Genomic DNA, 22,500 nt, shown 5'->3' with positions numbered 1-22,500 from the left:
GTTCATCGTTTTATTTCGGCTACGTTTAATCGCCGTATAGGACGACGAATCACGTTTTCCATTCTTCGTGAAAGCTTCTAAGTTCGATTTTTAAGGATTTCAGAGCCTGGTATACCCACTCCTATTTTTCTCTAATTTTAACGATAAATTCAGGATCGACGTGTATGGAGGATTTCGATGAGAGAAACGGATTTCTTGAATTTTTCAGGATTTCTTCGAGCGAGAAAAGAGAGAGAGAGAGAGAGAGGGAGGAAAAGGAAGAAAGAGTTGTTCCTTCTTCCTAGATCGACCTACATACGGGTTTTATTCGAGTCGAGGATTTATGGATTATCCTGTCTGTTCATACGGAATTATCCTTCCGTAGTGCTGAGAAATAAGGTTTATGAGTTTCCTTGAATTATGTAGATATAGGAGAGTATCGTTATATTGCTACTATGCTCTCTTACTCTCTCGAAAATTACTTTACCATGGTTAAAGCCAGACCAAAAGTTTAGAATACATATATCGTGTTTATACTCTGTAGAATTTTCTATGAAAGTTAGAACGAAACTGACCATCCGTTTATTTTTTATCTTTCTTTCTTTTTTTCTTCATTTTTTTTTTCGCCCTTCTATTTCAAGTAAACATCTACAAAGTTTCTTTCAAGTGATACAAAAAGTCCTCGACGTCGACGAGGTAATCTTAAGAATTTCAGAGAGACGAGAATTAATCGGACGAAGTAATTATTTAATCTGTTTTCTGTGAAAAAAAAAAAAAAAGAAAGAAAAAAGAAAAAGAGAAAAGAAAAAGAAAAGGAAAAAACAAGACAATTTAAAAAGCTAAAAGAAAGGAAGGATTAAATGATCGCCAAGGAAAAGCCTTGGATAATACATTATTCTCTAATATGATAGAAAGATCGCACATGGAAACAACAGCGTCCTTCTCTGATAATTTCGTGGCACCTTAACTGACCTCGACCCGAGTTGAGCCATCATCTATAACAAGATAATTCACGTATCTCTCTCTCTCTCTCTCTCTCTCTCTCTCTATTCTACATTTAGTCTCTCCTCTACGGAGTTAATTCAATCGCTGCAGTTTTCCATGTGGCTGCCGTCGTCCTCGAGCCAATTGCAAACAGCCTGAATCCGTTAGACTAATTAACCTCGTCCTCCGCAGGACACGGGCCGAATGCCAGCTCGTGCGTCCTGTGTCCACGTGTTCCCTATGTGCTAATGTGAGGATGTTATCGCGCGCGCACGCTATTCTGTGTGTGTGCGTTTGTGCACGTGTTTTCGCGAAACGTAAAACTTTCTTAAACTTTGAACGAACGAACGAACGAACGAACGAATGAACGAACGGACGGACGAACGAATTAAATGAAACGAAACGATACGAAACGAAAGTTAAAATTTACTTGAAGAATTTTAAAGGTAAAACTCATAGGTAGTTCTTAATTTCTCAAGTATTATTAAATCTGATATATAAGTTAAAATTAGATAGATCGTAAACAATTATGAATCGCTCGAAGGATTTCTAATACCTGCTATTAAAAGCTAGACGAATCTTTTACGACGTATTTTCTTAGAGTAGACGAGTCGTTGAGGTTCATCAAGATTGCCGCTTCATCGATCCTTCTCGCGACCTCTTGCAATCTTCTCGTAACTTCAAAGACCGACCGAAGAAGATTCTCTACTTCGACGAAAGCTTCTTCTCTAGAGAGGCGAAGTTATGCGATAGCCTCAAACCCGTTATGGTCGATCGATTTAACATCGACGATTAAACAACAAACGCTCGAAGGCGAGTCAAGCATACCGATCCGATCGTTGTTTATTATCTTTCGTTTTTATTATAAAATATTGTTTATTATTTTTCGATAAAAAAAAAAAAAAAAAGAAAAAAAAAAAAAAAGAAAAAGAAAAATGGGGGAAAAATACCATGAAAGTGGAAAAAATTGCTCTCTCTTTCTCTCTCTCCCCCTCTTTTATTAATCGATAACTTTTGGAGAATTGGATTCGAGTTGGTTTGGTCGAGTTGGTGGTGGGCTTTGGAAACACACGATTTTATGTATACGTTGGTCGTATAACTGCAGTAAAAGCTGGCGCGAGCAGCTTCCCCGTGTTGTCGGAATTTATAGGCAGCCTCGATAGTCGTGATATCGCCGAGATGGAGATTTTCCAATATTAATAAAGGTTTGCTCGTGCTCGTGCTCGCGCTTCACATAATGTACCGCTTATTTGCTACATTATTAGTCGCGAAAAGTAAGTTTCGAACGACGTTACTTGCGTTATTACAACCGTTATTCTCTCTCTCTCTCTCTCTCTCTCTCTCTCTCTCTTTCTCTCTCTCTCTCTCTCTCTCTCTCTCTCTCTCTCTCTCTATCTATCTATTTATTTATCTCTCTTCTGTATATAAACATATATATATATATGTTTATTCATCTAACTTTCTTCCTTTTTCTCTTTAACTCTCATATTTCGAATGAAAGAAGAAAGGCAAAATTTCTGAAAGGATTCGTATTACTTAAGAGTGTATATATATATATATATATATATATACTATTTTTAAGTTTTATATATCCGTACATGTAAATGTATTTAATAAACGTATGAACGTGCACCGATCGAAAAGAGAAGTTGTAAAAACTCTGAGAAGATGAAAGGGAAATCGTTCGCGAAACTTTTTCGTCGCTTCTCTCTTTACCGTAAAATGTTTTAACGATCCTCGTAAAGTTCAACGATTTTTGGCGAACGACCGAAAAGGAGATCGTTATCGGGGATACTTTCGTGTTTACGCTTGGTGTATACAGAGACTTTGCGTCTCGGTGGGTGATATTCTTTGATTATCTCGTAATTAGAGAAAATTTGTTGAGTTAAAGATAAGAAGAAAGAGGATTAGTCATTTCGTGAACTTTACCTTTGTACGAACCGTATATATGCATGTAAATATGTACGCGCGTATACATATATATATATATATATATATATATATATATATATATATGTATATATCTACATGTATGTCACATCATCTAATAACGACGGAGCTTCAACCTTAACCTTTCGAAGATAGGAGGGATACTAGTTTTATACTTTCACTGTAAACTATGAAAATTTACCACCAGGCGTTTTTCCATTAACCTTTCTCAGAAGTTTAGAACGTATAGGAATATAGATTTTCTATATCCAGGGTGAATTGCAAGAACGAGCCTTGGCACGCGTTGAAAATAATATTAATCTATTATTTTACTTGCGCATGCCTAATGAGACTACCTTCTTTATCTCTTTCTTTCACTCTCTTCCTCTTCTCTCTCTCTCTCTCTCTCTCTCTCTTTCTTTGATATCCATACACATGCACGCACGCACATAAGCATTTCTTAATGCTTTAGCATACGTCAGTAAATACATACGTTTACATATTCTCGTCCTTTGTAACGAGGTTTTATCGCGAGTGAAACGCGAAGCGAAGCTTACGATTATCCTCGAAGGTATAACAAGGAGTAAACTGTTCTATATACATATATATATAAATATATATATATATATATGTATATATATATATATAAACACACGTAGAGTTTGTATAGGTACATGTGGTAGTTACACCAACGATATTATTCTCATGTCTCTAGGATGACGTGTTATTTATGGAAAACGAAGTTGGAAAGGTGGAAGCGTTTCCGCGATACAAGGTGAACGAGGGCGAGTTCGCGTTTCGTGGCGACAACGATGGTTTATGAGCGTAATTAGGTCTAACGATGCTGCTGCGACTGCAGAACGTAACGTCGTATTAACGTCCGACTCGATGGCCGTTGGTATAATTTTATGGGGGAGCACGATGCTGCTACGGGTGGATATACTTTTCTTATCGTCTCTTTGAAATAGATTTTCTCCTCTCCTCTCCTTCTCTCCTCCTCCCTCTCTCTTTTGCCCTGTACGAGTTTTTATACATTCGCAGATCTTTATCGTTTCACGCTTTCACGAGCTCTAGCGAAATTTGTCGCTCGATTATTCTTTGAATACAAACAAAACAGAGAGAGAGGGACAAAGAGAGAGAGAGAGAGAGAGAGAGAGAGAGAAAAGTATTTTTGTATATCTAGCGAGTATTCTTGGCAGTTAAAAGAATTTTATTCTCCTACAGCTTGAGTGTATTCGTTCAGATCGGATTTGATTTATTCGGTCGCGGAAAGCTTCATCGATAGAGAGACCATTCGAAAGATTAATTTGTACGTGCGTTCGCGTAACGTAACGCGTGTTTTTTTTTACTATTATTTATTTTGTTGTCGTTTCCTTTTTATTTTATTTCTATTTCATTTCTTTCTTTCTGCTTATACATATATATATATATATATATATATATATATATATATATATATATATGTATGTATGTATGTATGTATGTATATATATATTTTTTTTTTGCACTATTTTTTATTATTTGTACTTTCTCACGAATGAATCACCATTTATATCCTCGGGATAAATTTTATACGCGTTAGATTGGCGGTCTGTTAAATCTCTCTATTCATCTCGAATACAACTCGGATTTATCTACTTACACGGTAAATACAAAGTAGGAAAGGATTAAAACGAGTCAATATAGAAAGCTCTAGGCGCTTTCCATCGTGCTATTTCCACGTCGTTTCCAGGCCATTCGATAGAAAAGCGAACGTAACCTTGCGCTTCCACAAAACACGAACGACGTCCAATCGAATAACGAGCGGCACTCTCGTTATTTCTTGGCGGTCGGGGATTGCGGTTAGTCGGGCCATCGATGCACTCTAGCTTCTCTCTCTCTCTCTCTCTCTTTCTCACTTACTCACTCTATCGCTCTATCTCTACCGTAACTACGAATCGGCATTATTTCCTGTTCTCTGGCTAGCTTCCAGTACCACACATTTTCTCACATCGGTATTTTAATAAGACCGTCAAGTTCCGACCGTGCTCACTACTGTCGAGCGTGACCGTGACGATCGTAAAATTTCATTGGATTCTATTTATAGTTATTTTATAGCGAATGAATAAGTTATAATAAACTATCTGATTGTAAAACGAAGTAGAAATATCTTAATTATCCATTGGGCATTATTTTAATTACATATCGAATGAATATTCGTACTTGTATATATATATATATGTATGTATGTATGTATGTATGTACGTATGTCGGGGTAAATTTCGTATAAAGAGAATGAAATGAGATTAAAAGAGAGAGGCAGGAAAACGATCGAAAGATCGAATCTTATCGGTGTTAAACAGCGACACAATCGAAATTTCTGACGCTGCTGCCAGTTAACCGCGTTAATTACGATCCAGAAGCGCTTTCCACTCAGCGATTTCAATTTGTTCGTAACGAGAGAGAGAGAGAGAGAGAGAGAGAGAGAGAGAGAGAGAGAGATAGAGATAGTAGATGCATGTTCCCGTTAACATCGATCGATCGTTCGAATGTTCGCTATGGACAGTCGCAAATTCGATGTACACTTTTGTTGATGACATTTATGTATCCATATTTACGTACATATATATATATATATATATATATATATATATATATATACGTACTTGAAAATATTTTATAATAGTTGACAATTAATTTCGTGTTTCTTTTTTTCCTTTTTAACTTTTTTCTTTTCTTTTTTCGTTCCCCCCTTTAAATCGCGTTCCATTAAATACGAATCTTTACTTTTATTCTCATTTTTTTCCTTTTTTATTTTTTTTTTCTTTTTTTTTTTTTTCTTTCTTTTTTTATTCGATTGGATAATGAAAAGAAATAAAGATTGTAAAACGAGAAGATCTAACACGCGTCGATTGACATTCGATATTTCGATCGACTTCCGATAAGCTCGTTTCAACTCGGGAAATCAAATTCTCGAGCGTTCAAGAGGAATCGCATGGTACGGATTATGTATGCATATATGTATATGTCGATAGGTGGGCGCGAAATCGTCTAGGGAAAATAAAGAAAGGGAAAGGTCCCTATGTGGAAGGAGGTATGTATGTGTCGCGAGCTACGTGGAAAAATCGATAAACGATTTTGTTCGCGAACGAAGGAAGAAGCGAACGTAAAATAGCTTTTAAAAAGATGTCTCTTTTATCTATCTCTCTGTTACCTTTCTCTCTCTCTCTCTCTCTCTCTCTCTCTCTCTCTCTTTATCTATCTTCTTCTCTTTTTCTTTCAATCAATTCGAGTGAAAATTTGTCAAACCAGTTATATCTCCCGAAGATAAAACAATTGTTGAAAGAGGAACACACACACACACACACACACACACACGTACATACCTAAATGAAACAAAATGTAAATCCAAATGTTAGAATCTTCTTTCTCTTTTATTTATAACGATCAATTATAAACGTAGAAAGAACAAAAAAAAAGAAAGAAAAAAAAATGAAGAAACGAAACGAAACGGAACTGAACTGAACGGAATCTGAACAAAAGATATTCGTCGTTCGATAACAAAAGTAAATTAATAAACGCGAGACGAGCTTATTGTTCCGCGTTGTTTCATTCGATAAACGTCGGTTGGTTTTACTAAAATCATACGCGTTTTCGCGCTGCCAACGGTGAATGGAGGAAAATTGCAAATGCACCTAAATTCTTCCTACTCTCTCTCTCTCTCTTTCTCTCACCATCCTCTCTTCTCCTCCTCTACCAGTTACGTTTTATTCCCGTTCGTTCGCTTTTTACAATGGCCGAATTACGCGCGGAGAAACATCGAAATGCCTTCCTGTATTTGCGAACGACGAAAACAACGACGCACAAGTTTTGGCACGAGTCGTCGCGACGCTTCCTATTATTCGTGATACTGCTCGTTATTTCGAGAGAAACAGAGAGAGAGAGAGAGAGAGAGAGAGAGAGAGAGAGAGAGAGAGTGAGACAAAAGAGAGGGAGGGGAAAAAGTCCTTTTCGCAAGATACATAGTTCGCGTCGTTACTCTTCTCTTTTTGTAATATTCAACGTGAAGATCAACGCTCGTAAAAATATTATTGCGTTTTACGTAAAACGCGACAGGCGATGTGATGCGATGTTTCTTTTCTTTTTTCTTTCTTTTTTTATTCTCCTCGTATGTATATCTAAGAGTTCTCATCATTCAAGCGTATAAGGAAATATTTAATATTGGCAAAACTGTTAAAAGATGCAAAAGAAACGTGTTTCCTTTTTTAGCTCTTGCAATAAATTTTGTTGGTAGGATTCTTTATATATATATATGTATATATATATATATATAATTTTGTATAAAATATAAAGAAGAAAAATATTTCAGCATACACAGTCTGTATAACGTACGTATACATTTATGGATGAGAGTTGTCGCTTCTGAAACGTTTCGTCGTCATCGTAGCCACGGAAGAGAAAGTTGGAGCGTCGAAGTTGCTGCTTCGTGTTCATCGTATTTGAGGAAACACTTTGACTTCTCGATCATCCGATACGATATCGATATACCTACTTCGTCTGGGTGCGATATCACGAACAAACTCCAACATGTATCGGTAATTTCGAACCGTCCGCTTTCCTTCTCTTATGTGCTCATCGATCTCTCTCTCTTTCTCTCTCTCTCTCTCTCTCTCTCTCTCTCTCTTTCTCTCATCGAAGATCGGCTGAACGTTGGCAAATATCGAAGTCCTTCTTTGAAATGTCGATGGGAATGATATTTGTACTACATCAAACTCCGTTCCTCGTCGCTTTCTTAATTAATCATCTTTCGTTAATGCGATCCAATCGATTTTATCGATACGTTTCAATGAAATCAATTTTAATCAAAGATATAACGTTCTTTGTTTTTTTCTTTTTTTCTTTCCTTTCTTTTTTTTCTTTTTTTCTTTTTTTCTTTTTTTTTCTCGTTAATAGCATTTCATGGAACTACTTTGTCTAATCGATCTCATCGAAATATTTCGATGGGCATCGATTACAAGTGAACAAAGTAGAGATGTTGAGATTAAAAAAAAAAAAGAAAAAAAGAAAAAAGAAAACAAGAGAAAAGAAAAAGAAATAAAAAAAAAGAAAGAAAAAGAAAATGAGAACGAAGTTAAATTTTGACGAAACGTAAGATCAAACTTAATATATACGAGAAAGGTATGGATATATAGGAATAAGCGAAAAAGCGGGTAAAGGGGAAAAGGTAGAACGAAGGAGAATGTCCGGAGGAGTCGTTCTTGACATTAAAAGCAGCAGCCAGCCTGCCAGCCAGCCAGCCAGCCAGCCAGGCAGCCAGTTGGGATCCTTGAAGTGTTATTGAAAAATCGGGAGATATTACAGTTCGGTAGGGGAAACGAAAGAGAGAGAAAGAGAAAGAGAGAGAGAGAGAGAGAGAGAGAGAGAGAAAGATCGTCTCGAGCATGAATCTCGTCGTGGGAGAACGGAGATCTAAAAAAGGAGCCTAACGAGCGTCTCGAAGTGCCTCGACGAGGTGTTTCTCAATTTTCAAAAGAGAATATTCCCTCGTCGAGGTCGCCTTTGCACGTTCTCTTGCAGTCTTTGCATCTCTCTCTTTCTCTCTCTGTATGTGCGCTCGTGTGCGTATATGAGTGTGTGAGTGGGTTCGAGTGCGCGTGAGAGCCGATGCGAAATACGAAGTGTGAGGGAAGAAGAGTGATGGGAAAGAGGGAAAGAGAGAGAGAGAGAGAGAGAGAAAGAGAGAGATTCCAGGCTCTATTGGAAGAGCGGAACCAATCCAATCTTCCTTTACGTTCCGCCAAGGCGAGTATCCTCCTCAACTTTATTTCCTCCTTACCCTCTTTTCGCAGTTTACACGGACGTGCCAGTTATTAACCGTCGTTTGTCCGTTTCTCCTTTTTTTTCTCTTTCCCCCTTTTGTCTTTCTTTATCTCTTTTTTTGTCTCTCTCTCTCTCTCTCTCCTCTCTCTCTCTGTCTCTTTATCTTTACTTTCTTCCTGTCTTGTCTCTCTTCTCTTACTTTACGAAACGATCACGGAAATACAAACTTTCTCTCTTTCACGAACTCTCCGAGAATTTCTCTGATTTTAATAAGAGCCTCTTACGTTATTCGAGAGACAGACACGCTTTTAGAATATATTAGAAAATGAGCCGCTTTTTTGTTCCCTCTTTCTATATCTATTATTTTTTTCTTCTTGCTTTTTTTTTCTTTGTTTTTCTTTTCTTTTTTTTCCCTCTTTTCTTTTTTTTTTTTTTTTTGTTTCTTTTTTTTCTTTTTTTCCTTTCTACGCTTAACTTGTTATCTGGTTTATAAAAAATAATAGAAAAAAAAAAAAAATAAAAGAAAAAGTCCTTTTTCAGGTTGAGCAAACATCGAAGTTCGTCTTTGTGAACGTTGCTTTCTTTATTAATCGTATTTCATTTGCATACATCATGCAAATCATATTTTTTACTCTCTTACTCTCTCTCTCTCTCTCTCTCTCTCTCTCTCTCTCTCTCTCTCTCTCTCTCTGTTTCTTTTTTATTTTATATATCTTTACTTTGTAAGAAAATTTGTTTCACCAAGGAGGAAAATGTCGTGAATTATTATAGGCGGTACTGCCACAAGGTACGGATCTATTCACAGGTGGTTCACATTTACTACCTGCGCTTACCTGCTTGCACGAGAGACTAACGACGGCCTGGATAATACGTTTACGACGACGTTAGTGCTACTATATACTCGTCGTCATTCTGTCGACTCCCCTTTTCTTTCTTCCTTCCTTCCTTCCTTCCTTCCTTTCTTTCTTTCTTTCTTTCTCTCTTTTTCTCTACCTTTCTCTGTTAACTCGTGAAGCCGTAACAAATGTTAGATTATCGTTGTTCCATTAGACTTGTTCTAATCCGAAAGCTGTGTAAGTACTTATCTAATCTCGTCGTACGGTTATAATCTCTAAAACTCTCTTTCATCTTCCGCTTACTATCGAATGTTTTTAAATCACAAATCGATGGAAAAAGATTCACTCGATAAAAGGATTGTAGAGAAAACTTCGTTTGAACATTATTTTTATATTGTTTTTCTTTTTTTTCTTCTTCTTTTTTTTTTTTTTTTTTTTTTTGTTTCGTTACGTTTCGTCTCGTTTCGTTTCATTTCATTTCGTTTCGTTTCGTTTCGTTTCGTTGGGTTGCGTTTACTCGTCACGTTCGATCGAGAGACGACAAGTGGTCCTAGTTACGAATCGAAATATTTGACTTTGTGGTTAGTGTTCAAATACGATTGCACGTACCACGCGTATCTACACTTTACGATTTGAACTTTAAACTTAAGCGATCGTTAAATTTAATGCAATAGTTGCACTTTTCTTTTCGTCCCCGTTCACGGAATCGAGCATTTCGAATCGTTCTAATTAGCAAACTCTCGTGAAACGAGTATCATCGTCTCTTTGCTTTCTTACTTTCTTACTTACTCCTTTTTGTCTTTTTTTTTTTCTTTCTTTTTTTCTTTCTTTCTTTCTTTCTTTATTCGTTTCTTATTTTTTCGAATGGCCAAGCCATTCAATAATACTTTGATGTTACTTCTTTTCTTTTCGATAAGTTATCCTTAATGAATATTATTTTATTACATAATATATAATAAATATTATTATTATATAAATGTTTAATCGTTTGATTTATTTGTTAAACTTTAATTGGCAAATGATCATAAAGATTCGTTAAATCGATTCTAAATAAATCCTTTATTTTTATATCTTATCAATTGCACTACGATAGGGAAGTCATAATTCGTAAAGGTATGCAGTTTCAAGAAGTTTCGTCGAATTTTCATCATATCTCCATCTCTCCCTTCTCCCTTCCTCCCTTCCTCCCTCTCTCCCTCTTTCTCTCCCCTCTTCACCCTCCTTTCCGCCCTCCTCTCTTACGCCTCCGCTATTTTCCGCATTTCGCTATACGGGATGGCGCCATTAGGTTCTGCTAGTCGATCGATTTCACGGTTCTGGATAAAGGGAGGAAAAGCGAGAAGGGTGAAGGATAGTAGTAGTAGTAGTAGTAGTAGTAATAGTGGTAGTAGAAGGATAGTAGTAGTGACGATGCTGGTCTGGTGCTGGTGGCGGGAAGAAGACCTTACAGAACCCATTAATGGCGTTACGACGAACCGAGCGCGAATATAATACGCAAGCTGTATTACAACGAATGGCCGTACAGGCGGAATAATTCGCCTCGACGATCCGTGAACGCCCAGAACATGTACGTTCTCATATTCGACATTTACACGTACATATACACACACACATGTGTCTTCTATTTCTCTATCTTTTTTTTCTTTTTTTTCTTTTTTTTTTTTCTCTCTCTCTCTCTCTCTCTATACATTACAACATAGGTGTCTTCGATTTTGCGTTCTATCCATTTGCATATCGCAATGTTTGATCGCTAGATATGTATTCTAAGATATAGGCCATGAGTATTTTTCTTTTTTCGTTTTCGATATTTTTACACGAAAGAACTTGAGTTAACAAAACTGATCATATGTTTAACATTTTCTTTCACATTCTCGGGTCAGTCAGGATCGATGCTTATTCAAAAATAGTAGTTTCTTTCTCTTCCCTTTTTCTTTTTTCTTTCTTTTTTTCTTTCTTTCCTTCTTTTTTGTTGGTATTCTAAGAATCGGACAATAACATCGACGTCCCGCTGTGAAAGGGTCAGAAAGTTGGTAGGGAGGGTGTTTGAAAATTGCCTCTAAATATATTCTTTCTTTTTTTTTTATTTTTTTTTTTTTTTCCTTTTCTTTTCTCTTTTTTGAAAGCTTCGTCGTTAAGGAAAACAAAGAAAAGTCATTGTGATCGCGTAGACGTTGGTAGGTTCAAAGGACTTTGGAATATAGTCATGGTATTTGTAGTAAGGTTACGGACACGAACCAGGACAAATCCGCAAAGTGTGTCCCAGCAATTTAAATTACCATGTAGTATTCTTTCTCTTTTCGTTTTCCTTTGTAATTTCGTTTCGCAATTACTTATTTAGTTCGTATATTATAATTGTAAATAATATATCGAACAATAAGAAGAAGAAAGAAGAATATGATATAAAATGATTATTCTTTATTCGTTATCGCTTATCATTCAAACACGAGTATGTCATTGTGTAGGTAAGAAAGTTACTTAAGTATGTGTTTGCGAAAAAGAAACATGGAGATAGAAACTCAACTATTTTAGAGTAGGATCGTTTATTCGCGAGTCCACTTGTGGATTATCTTCTTACCAACGACTACAACTCTCTCTCTTTCTCTCTCTCTCTCTCTCTCTCTTTCTCTCTCTCTCTCTCTCTCTCTCTCTCTCTCTCTCTCTCTCTCTCTCTCTCACTCCGTCTTTCTTAAATATCGTCGTCCTACTCTTGCACGAAGAAAATTTCAAATCGACGAACTCCATTCGTGCTCCCTTTCGTTCTTAGTTTTCACGGTTTTTTTCAATCGATTGTTCATTCTCATCTTGGAACTCATCTCGAAGAAAGGAAATATAACTTGGAGGAGTAAAATTGTTTTTCCTCGTGGTCGGTGGTATACCATTTCCTACATCTCTCCCATCCTCATTTTTCTCTATCTTCTTTCGCTTTATTTTCTTATCTTTTCAACGAGGAAAAATCTCGGATCTGAGTTGGAGTTTTGTTGGATAATCAAGTTACGTAATAATTAGACGTAAAGTTCGACTAAAAGAGCTCGACGAAGACGTATGAAAAATTTGGAGATAGAGAATCGGTTGTGGTTTGTAATGGGTATCGTTCGTTCTAAAAAAAGAGAACGAGAGAGAGAGAGAGAGAGAGAGAGAGAGAAACTGAGGTGGGCGGGGGAAAGAAAGATCCTTCGAAAGATACTCAACCCAACGTTTCTTTTTCTTTAATTAAAAAGTTTCCACCGAGATGGAACTTTGGGTTTCTTGTTGATCAGCCATTAAGAGAAGTTTGTGGATAAAAGCGTGCTGTGGCGTGGCTTGGAGTTCCTCCTGGACCGATTCAAGAGTACGAGAAAACAGAGGGGGAGAAAGAGAGAGAGAGAGAGAGAAAGAGAAAGAAAGAAAGGTGGAGCGAGAAGGAGATAGTAAACGAGAGAAGAAGAGCAAGAAAAAGGGAACAGTTAAAACATTTCTGATTCGTTGGGTATCGTATAAATACGTTAATTGCACCATAAAAGTTAACCGCGAGATTTCTCACTCGTAATCCCCCATTCCTTTCTCTCCTTCGCCCCTCCTCTCTTTCTCTCTCTCTCTCTCTCTCTCTCTCTCTCTCTCTTTCTCTTTCTTCTTCTTTCTTTTTTTTTTTTACACCACTTCCTCTTTATAACTCTTTTTACGATCATGACTCTTTTACGATGTCATTGCACACCATTGTATTTAAAGATTTTCCTCCTTACTGGGAATATTTATTCATTTTACTCAATTTAGGTGCACGCGCGTTTCTCTCCTTTCTTTTGATTTTTCCTCTTTTTCTTTTTCTTTTTCAAATGAAAACTTATCTTCCGAAGACTTCTTTGTGATATTGTACGAGATAAGGAAGGGATATTGTTGTCGATGATGATTAAACAAAAAATAGATTAGAAAATAAAAGATTCGAAATATATATATTTAGAGAGAGAGAGAGAGAGAGAAAGAGAGAGAGAAAATTGTGTAAAAAGAAATATTTGTGTAGATCGTTATATTACGTAAAATAAAAAGATTTGCGAATAATAATGTGATGATAAAGAGTAAATTCAGTTTGGCCAATTCTTACGAGGCATTCGTAGGCGTGAAACATTCCAAAGTGGCGGAGAGGTACGCGAAAGAGTAAGTATTACTACGTATCAACGCGAGAACGGCAATGACGTCACTCGGCCTCGTACTTAAAGTTCTATTCTCAACGCATCAACGGCCACGCATTCATGCAGCGTTAATATGTTGGGGGCTCTCGCGCGTGGAAACACGTTTCTTTGTCGTCTTTGTCGTCGTCACGGTTTATCGTCTCGACTCGCGATAAAGCAGCTCTCTTCAAGAGGTCGAGATTATCGGCTCATTAAACTCGCGCGGTTTAATGTATCACAATGTTAATATATATATATATATATATATATATATATATATATATATATATATATATATATATATAGATATATTTGTTAATCGAGTAATTTTGCCGTTCTGTTTGTTTGATGTAAACGACCACTATTATTCCCTTTTTACGCGATCTAATTATTCATGAAAAAATTGAACGATATCAAAGGTATTCGTTGAATTTAAAAATACCATCCATCCATTTTGTTCAGTAATATAATTTTATTTATTTATTTTTTCTTTCTTTTTTCCCTTTTGTCCATTCTCGTTAATTACTAATATAATCGAATAAATATATATATATATATACATATAAATTCATATATTAATTTACTACCTACGCGAGAATTAAATTAATATGATCTATTTATTTGTATGAAATTTCTTCTATATTTCCCATAGGACACGGATCGCGAATTCGCATTTATAAATCGAATCGTCAACGGTATCGGATAGAGTGTCATCTTTGATCACGCGTAGGTAGGCCAATGCGATTTTAATTCGCGGCTATTTCTGGCATGGATTGGCTGCATCGCGGTCGCTACGTCAGCCATTTTGATATACGATCACACCGAAAACGTATTCAACATTAATGCAATGTGTTCGGCCTATATATCGGTGGGAACGTGCGTTCGTTCCGCGAGCGACATAACGAGAAGGGGAAAGAGAGAGAGAGAGAGAAAGAGAGAAGGAGGGAGGGAGAGAGAGAGAACGAATAAATGTGGACGTCGCGTTAATTCGACATTACACGTTATTAGCACGGCGTAAAATCGCTGACGGATCGTCACGCTTAATGGCCGTTGTTGCACTCGGCCCTATCGATGCATGCCTTCAAAAGTGGTTAATTATGATTCATCGTGGCTTCTACGAAAGCCAACTCGACCGATCAAAAAACGGATCGCTTTGCCGATAAACGTTCAATTTGCTGTTAAAAAAAAAAAAAAAAAAAAAAAAAAGGAGAAAAAAAAGAAAGGGAACAAAAAGAATAAAAAACAAAAAATATCCGGTATACGAGCCATCATCATTTATTTATTTCCACCCCCCTTCCTTCCCCCCCTTTCCCTGTATGTAAAAAATAATTTATACATCGGTATAGAGTATACGTATTTTGTGGACGAGGATTACTTTCCGCTTGTGAATTTTAGATGTTATTAAAAACCATCGATTTAAAGCCCTGTCCAACGTCAAAACGATCGTTCGAGTTACGTCAAATAAAAAAGGAAAAGAAAAAAAAAATATAGTAAATAAATAAAACAAGGAAAAAGGATATGGAGTGATTAATGATATCTCACTTATACAATTTCTCTATGATTTTGTAAATTGTAAATTCATCTAGCGGCTACGATAAGACGAGGATAATGAATGAAATGATCTGTATCGTTAGGATCGAAGGAAGAACATGCTTTGAAAGCGTTAGAAATTTCTAATCGAACGTGGATCGAAAGGTGAAAAGAGGCACTGACAGGAATAGAATTTCGTATTCTTCTCTTTCTCTTCTCTCTCTCTCTCTCTCTCTTTCTCTTTCTCTCTCCTCTTTCTCTTCTAGTAGATAGGTATTACTCGAAAGTGATCCAACGAGATCGCGTTGTATGTACACGCTCCTCGTAGTCGAACCAATTAGTTCGGTTGCTACTATCGACGAAGTCGCGCTTCGTTATCGCTGTTAAATTCACACAAAGTCTCTCCTTTCGTAGTTAAAAGAGCGAGGGATGGACCAAGGGAAATGAATTCAAACGAGCGACGTGTGCGAGCAGTGAAGAGAGATAAAGAGAGAGAAAGAGAAAGAGAGAGAAATACGTACCTTTCGTATTCCACGTCAAAGGCGACTGCAATGGCGTACCAATTAGCGAAAAGGTCGTTTCTACGATTAAACGATATCACGGTTAAATGTGACTTATCTATCTGAACTAAAAACTACTTCCCTACGGAAATGGTTAATTAACGCGTTAATGTGGTTTTCTCTTTCTTTCTTTTTCTTTTTTTTCTTTTTTTTTTTTTTTTTTGGCTTTTGTTGTTTTTTCTTTCTTTTTTTTTCTTTTTCCTCTGTTTTCGTAAATATTTTTTCTCGCTTCATTTATATAGATATTTATTTATTTTCTTTTTCTTTTTCCCTTTATCTCTTCTCCCTTTTTCTTTGTTTTTTCATTTCTTTTTTTTTTTTTTTTTTTTTTTTTTTTTTTTTTTTTTTTTACATCTTCATTAACTTATAAGAGCGACACTTACGAATCTTATTTCGTTTGATTTAAAGGGAAATGATCGTATCGGCGTGTACTATCTCGCTTGAAGCTTGGGAACACTGATATTTTATTCAATACTACGGCCTCGTTTAGTTCGATTTTCTATCGAGAAATGAAAACGAAATGTACGGGAAATAGAAGGGAGTAAAATAAATAAATTTTCGACTATCGCAGAGGACATAGTCAACTTTTTATTTTACTGTCTCTCTCTTTTTCTTTCTCTCGCTTTGGCTTTCTTCTTTCAAGTATAGAACAATCCAAACGTACTACAAGCGTATCGCATCGAAATATATTCGATTTACGAATGTGTACGGATAAGTTGAAACATTAAATCATCAAACTGTTTCTACCTAGTTTCGCTCACGAATCCGCACGTGACTCTGTTACGCATAATGATGGTCCGTAGATTAAGTTCTACATTACATGGCTACTGGTGGTTCGTTTCAAAAGCAACCGAGGTTAACCACTATAGATCGGTCCCTATACCTATATAAGTATATACATATGTACGTACATATGTACGTATATATATGTATGTTTACTTTATTTCTCGAGAAAATCTCAATTGATCTCAAAATAGAGTGAAAAAAGGATGAGAGAAGGGGAAGAAAAAAAAAAAAAGAAAAAGAAAACGCATTTAAAAATTGATTATTCATCGCGCGAGTTACAAGAAATTTCATTAAGATTTATTTTAATTATTATTGACATTTAATAAAATTAATAAAACGTGTTGAGCGGGATGGGATTAATCGGTTGCATCCATTTGTTGGTATATGCTTTCTATTTCTTTCGTTTCGTAAATTGCTTCGAAAGAGTGATCATTTTTCTTTTTTTTTATTTTCTTTTTTTTTTAATTGTTCTTTTTTTTTCTTTTTTTTTTTAAGAAATTTCCTGAAATAATAATCGTAAATTGATAATATTACCGGATTGGATATCATCGGAATAGTCTAGACGGAAAACGTTGATCTATAGCCGAACGATTTTTAGGAGAGCATATAACTCTTTCATTCGGCTCGACTCGGTAACGCGACGGATATATGCCGGCAGGAAGGTGGCATAATTTAATCGTTAAATTAATCGATGCCTCGGTCGAGTGCACTCTTTGACAAATTGCCGCGTTGGCCCGTGTGCGGGTAACACACAGCGTACGGATATTCGGACGCGGCATAGCAATTTTGCCTAGCAGAAACAAGCGCGTCGTTCGTCAGAGATGACACGTCGGAACCTGAACGAGACAAGGAAAATACCATTGTGAAAATACCAAATTTTGATTTCGAGAATTTCGACGGGTGAAAAAAAGAAGAAGAAAAAGGGGGAAAAAAAAGAAAATTCAGATATTTTTCTTTTTTTTTTTTTTTTTTTTTTTTTTACGACGTATATTTTTTTTCTATATTTATTTTGTCTGTGGTTTTTTTTGTTTTTCTTTTTTCTTCTTTCTTTTTTTTTTCACATGGATTAATGATAATCAAAGCGTTGTTGTTTTATGTATGCGCACTTGGACCGACAGTGAAAATCGATTCGACGAATGAGCCTGATCTCAGGCATAAGCTATCCTTTGAACAACGGAGAGAGCAATTAAGCAGATTTTTCCTACTCCAGTCCCTCTAGATTTTCTCTTTCTTTCTTTCCTTCCTATTCTCTCTCTCTCTCTCTTTCTCTCTTACTTTTTCTCTCTTTCTCTCCCTCTCTCTTTCTCTCTCTCACACACACACCCACACTTCTTCTCTTTCGAATCCATCCACTTATACTACGCCAATGTGATTTATTCTGCCAATTATCGAATCGTTTCTCTTTCTACGAGATTTCATGGGCACTTTGTCGTGCCGTTTGTATGGTCGTACTGTGGAAAGGTTACTGAAAGTACACGATACCGAGAACGAGGAAAGTATCGTTAACATTGTGATCTTTAGTTCTTACTTGCATTTAATATATATATATATATACATATGTATTTTTTTTTCTTTTCTTTTTTTTTTTTCTTTTTTTTTTCACGATACAACACAACATGACATGTATTATGTAAAATTAAGCCTGCATAAAAAGTCAATCGTATTGAAGCGCCGATAAGATCGGACACAGAGGGTGGTAATTTTCAATCAGTTTCTCAAAGATATCAATTCCATGGTAATAATAGGACGGGACAATGAAGAGTCATCAATTACTACCCTCTTGAAGATTCAATGAAGCCATTAAAAGGATGAATGGCGTCGGGGTGTACCTTCGCGTTGTATCTTTTTAGCCTTCTCTTCTTTACTGTTTCTACTTTTCTACGAATCTCTCCCTTCTTTGGGTTTCGAGAATGGTGGCCCAATTAAAAAGGCACCATTCGAGTATCTCGAATCAGTCGAGGAGTTTCTCTTATCCTTAAGGAGAGGAATCCTTCGTCCTTCCGTTTTAACGACAATCGTGGTTTACCCCTGACTAACGTATAGTCGTTTAAAGCGTACTCTTCTTGGTCCTCTTCAGACGATAAATTAATAACAATTTTCCGTCGTCTTCATCCTCGTCGTCGTCGTCGTCGTCGTCGTCTCTCTCTCTCTCTCTCTCTCTCTCTCTCTCTCTCCCTCCCTCCCTCCCTCCCTCTTATTTTATCCTCCTTCAATCTACATAATGCGGCTCGAATTTGAATGCCTTCTTAATTACGCTCTCGGAAGAATATCGAAGATGGTGAGATACCGTTTTGTTTTATTGTCTCGTTAACGAAGAAACTAAATGTAATTTTCCTTGTTCGATCTTTCTTGGAATAGTATTTTTTTTTTTTTTATTTTTTTTTTTCTTATTTTTTTTTTTTTTTTATAAATAATGTAATCGCAATGATAACAGAGAAAACTTCGATTTCGACGTTACCCTTCTTCCCTCTTTCTCGTTTTCTTTTCTTGTCTTTTTCTTTCTTTCTTTCTTTCTTTCTTTCTTTCTTTCTTGTTGCCTTTATCTTTTTCTCACGGTTACCTTTCTCGTCACCTTTACCAAGAGGGAAACAGAGGCCGAGCGTGTCTCAACATAAATAATTTATCTGGAAAGTGGAGATGGGAGGTGGTAGTGGTGTTGGTAGTGGTGGTGGTGGTGGTAGTGGCGGTGACGATGGTGGCAAGAGTGTGCGTTCCATTAAATATGAAATCCAATATAAACTTTTCCACCAACGACGACGAGCGTCAGACAGCCCTTCCTTCCTTCCTTTTACGTGTGTATATATATCTATGTGTACGCGTGTATTACACCATAGACGTCGGCCCTTTAAAAAGCATTCGCGGTCGAGCTTGCGTTTTACACACAAAGAGAAAAAAAAAGAGAAGAGGAAAAAAAAAAGAAATAAATAAATAAAAAGAAGAAAACAGAGAAGTAGAAAAAAGTATGAAATCGGATAAAATCGTTGGGCGTATCGTGTTGTCGAGAGGGACGATAGGAAACTGATAATCGAGAAATTAAAGGGCACGTAGAGCTCGCGTTAGATCGAAGTTTGTTCAATTTTTCTTTTTTTTTTCTTTTTTTTTTTTTCTATGACCATTTCTCCTTCGGATATCCCGTTTTACACGCTTATTAAACCTACGATCTATAATACGATCGTTTATATGCTAGATCAGAACACATTTTATATGACCTTTGTATGATCTTTAAATTGTTTCGATAATGTAAACGAATCGACGATAATTCATTCTAATTCTCTTGGAATTTCGTTATCGTCACTTTCAGAAGCGAAAAGAAAAAAAAAAAAGAGAAAAGAAAAATTCTTTTCACACCTCTGACGCATTATCTTGTCCTTCTTTCTTTATCATCTCTAGCGTTGCTCAAGTATATCCTCGGGCGTAACTCGGAAGCTATAACTCTCTCAAGAACTTGTCTTAATTGGCCTTGCTGAAAGAACTCGTTTCGTTGAATCGTCTTAAACGCTCGATTAAGCATACTTTTTCAAATCGCCGAGTATAAATATTAATCGAAGCTTTGTAAAGGAGAAAGAAGAAAAGAAAGAAAGAAGATCTCAAGGTTTTTATTCGGTCGAGTCAGTCCCTTGAGTCTGACGACTATGTAGTACACGATCGCGAGGGTAGGCGCGTGCTTTTGCGCGTTCGTGATTCTCTCTTCCTTGTCTACAGGAGGGTGGAAGGTGAAATAGGGTGAGGAAGGGAGCATATCGACGTTTAATCAGACACACCGTTCGCATACTGATGCAACGCCAACGCTAGTGCAAACACACTGGCCATCCTTCGTTCTCTCTCTCTCTCTCTCTCTATTCGTTCTATTTCCCCTTCTTTTTATTTTCCACTTTTTTACAACGTGTAAAACACTGTGCCTACTTAGGTACATCGTGATTTTCTTCTCCCTCTTTTTTTTTTTTTAAACACCTAATGTTGCATCATGAAATAAATAAAATTTTTCTTAAAAAACAAGATATAATTTCGTTATCAAAAGTAACGTTTCGATATCAAAAGTAACCTAATTATATATCTCTTAACCTTTTTTTTTGTTTTGTTTACAGAATGCAGAGACAAAATCGGAACGGCTTGGAGGTGGAGGTTGCGCCGATGCGTCCTATAAGCACGGCCGGCTAATAGCCCGCAGCCCATCCCCGACACCCTGCAGCCACACCAGGTACTTCTTTTGCTTCGATTCTTTCTTTTTCTCTCTCTCTCTCTCTCTCTCTCTTTATTTTTTCTTCTTCTTTTTTTCCTTTTTCACACTCCTTTCGTACTCGGCCCATATAATCGTCCCTGTATTTTCGCTTTATCGCACGACAACATGCAACGTGGCTACGTACACCTGTCCTCTACCTTAGGCGAAAAATAGGCACGATATTCTCTTACGAGTTATATAAATGTATAGATAAGAGAGAGAGAGAGAGAGAGTGAGAGAGATATAAAAAGTATTAAACTGATAAGAGTTTTATAAATAATAATAAGAATAACTCGTTCAACGAGAAATATTGATTTGAGGTCATTGAAAAACTAGAATCGTTGAAACTAAATTAATATTTTTTTCTTCTTTTCTGTCATAAAATTTTTTCTCCTCAAAAGAGAATCTTGATTTTTTCGAATTGTTTTTGAAATGAAGATATACGCAAGGATAAATTTAAATTAACGTTCAATCTTCTAATACGAAGATGTTTTTATTGTTACATACGATAATCAGTGATACGCGGAAACCTATAAACACATGTGACAACGAAAAAGTAATACAGTTGAAGCACACGTGCGTACGTGTACACGTTTACTCGTCGCGCAGTAACGAGCGCTTCCGTCGTCTCACTTTGCAAATAATTCCGGTCGTTGCTTTTAATGGCGCACGGACCTGACCGCGCTATGTACGTATATACGTACGTAGATACCCTATCTACGTATATACATTTGCTCGCAGAAGTGTATCATAGTATTGCTTGTAAAAAAGAAAAGAAAAAAGAAAAAGAAAAAAAGCAGAAAAAAAAGAAAAAATTGAAGAAGTATTCTAAAACGAGTGAGGCGACTATTCGTAAGCAATTGACTCGCTTGGATTTGAAAAAAGGGTAGGGGTGGGAGAAAAAAAGAAAAAAGTAAAAAAGAAAAGTATATGTGCTTCCTCTCTCGCGGTCGTTGATTTTCGCGCTCGTTAATTTACGTTTTTCTTCGAGCCAGTGATCACAGATTAAAATTATACCGAGGTAATTAACGGGAGCTTTGTCATAATCTTTTTCTTTTTTTTCTTTATATATATATATATGTATATATATCTTCTTGATTTACAACACGAAGTTTCATTTTTACTTGAGTATGAAATATAGAAAAAGAAAGAGTTTGTTTTTTTCTATCTGGAAGGATCTGTAGGATTATACAGAGGAATTCGTATTGTTTAATATATTAATAATAATGTTTAACTGGATGAAAATAAATCATTTCTTTTTTTTTTTTTCTTTTTTTTTTTTTTTTTTCATTCGTTAGTCGAGTGCGAGTTTACGCGAGTATACTTTTGTAAGGAACTGTATCTAATGCCTCTCGCCTGCAGCTGCGATAATAAGAAGAGTCCGCGACTCGGTTGGACGTTTCTGATTAAAGTGAATTGATTGCATCGACGACACCGTGGATTTATGGACTCTGCTCGAGTATCAAGGTTTCGCGAGCGAACTAAGCGAAGGAAATTATGCTATGTCCTCTCCTCCTCCTCCTCCTCCTCCTCTTCCTCCTCCTCTTCCTCTTCTTCTTCCTTCTCTTACCTTTACCACGTTGTTTACGGTAAAATCAATGTCTCTTGTTCATGATCATCAATCACAGATCTATTTAACAGTATCGCTCTTCATGGGGTCCGTTAATTAGTAGGTTATACTGTGCTCGAAAGTATCTTGGTAACATTATATCCGATGACGTACAATATAAATCGTT

The 22,500-nt window shown here is 36.4% G+C and overlaps 1 protein-coding gene across 5 annotated transcripts in view; it reads left to right on the top strand.

The window, feature by feature from the left end:
* LOC118447512 (uncharacterized) overlaps positions 1 to 22,500 on the top strand; it is a 191,315-nt gene that overhangs the window by 117,423 nt on the left and 51,392 nt on the right. For all 5 annotated transcript variants that reach the window (XM_035879523.2, XM_035879524.2, XM_085663770.1 and 2 more), the window contains one exon: positions 20,631 to 20,743. The gene's annotated coding sequence lies outside the window, so the exon portion shown is untranslated. The remainder of the gene's footprint in view (positions 1 to 20,630; positions 20,744 to 22,500) is intronic.

Source organism: Vespa mandarinia, chromosome 1, assembly GCF_050613455.1.
Source record: "Vespa mandarinia isolate Hongniang chromosome 1, ASM5061345v1, whole genome shotgun sequence".
Taxonomy (NCBI): domain Eukaryota; kingdom Metazoa; phylum Arthropoda; class Insecta; order Hymenoptera; family Vespidae; genus Vespa; species Vespa mandarinia.
This window is presented reverse-complemented; position numbering and strand designations above follow the sequence as displayed.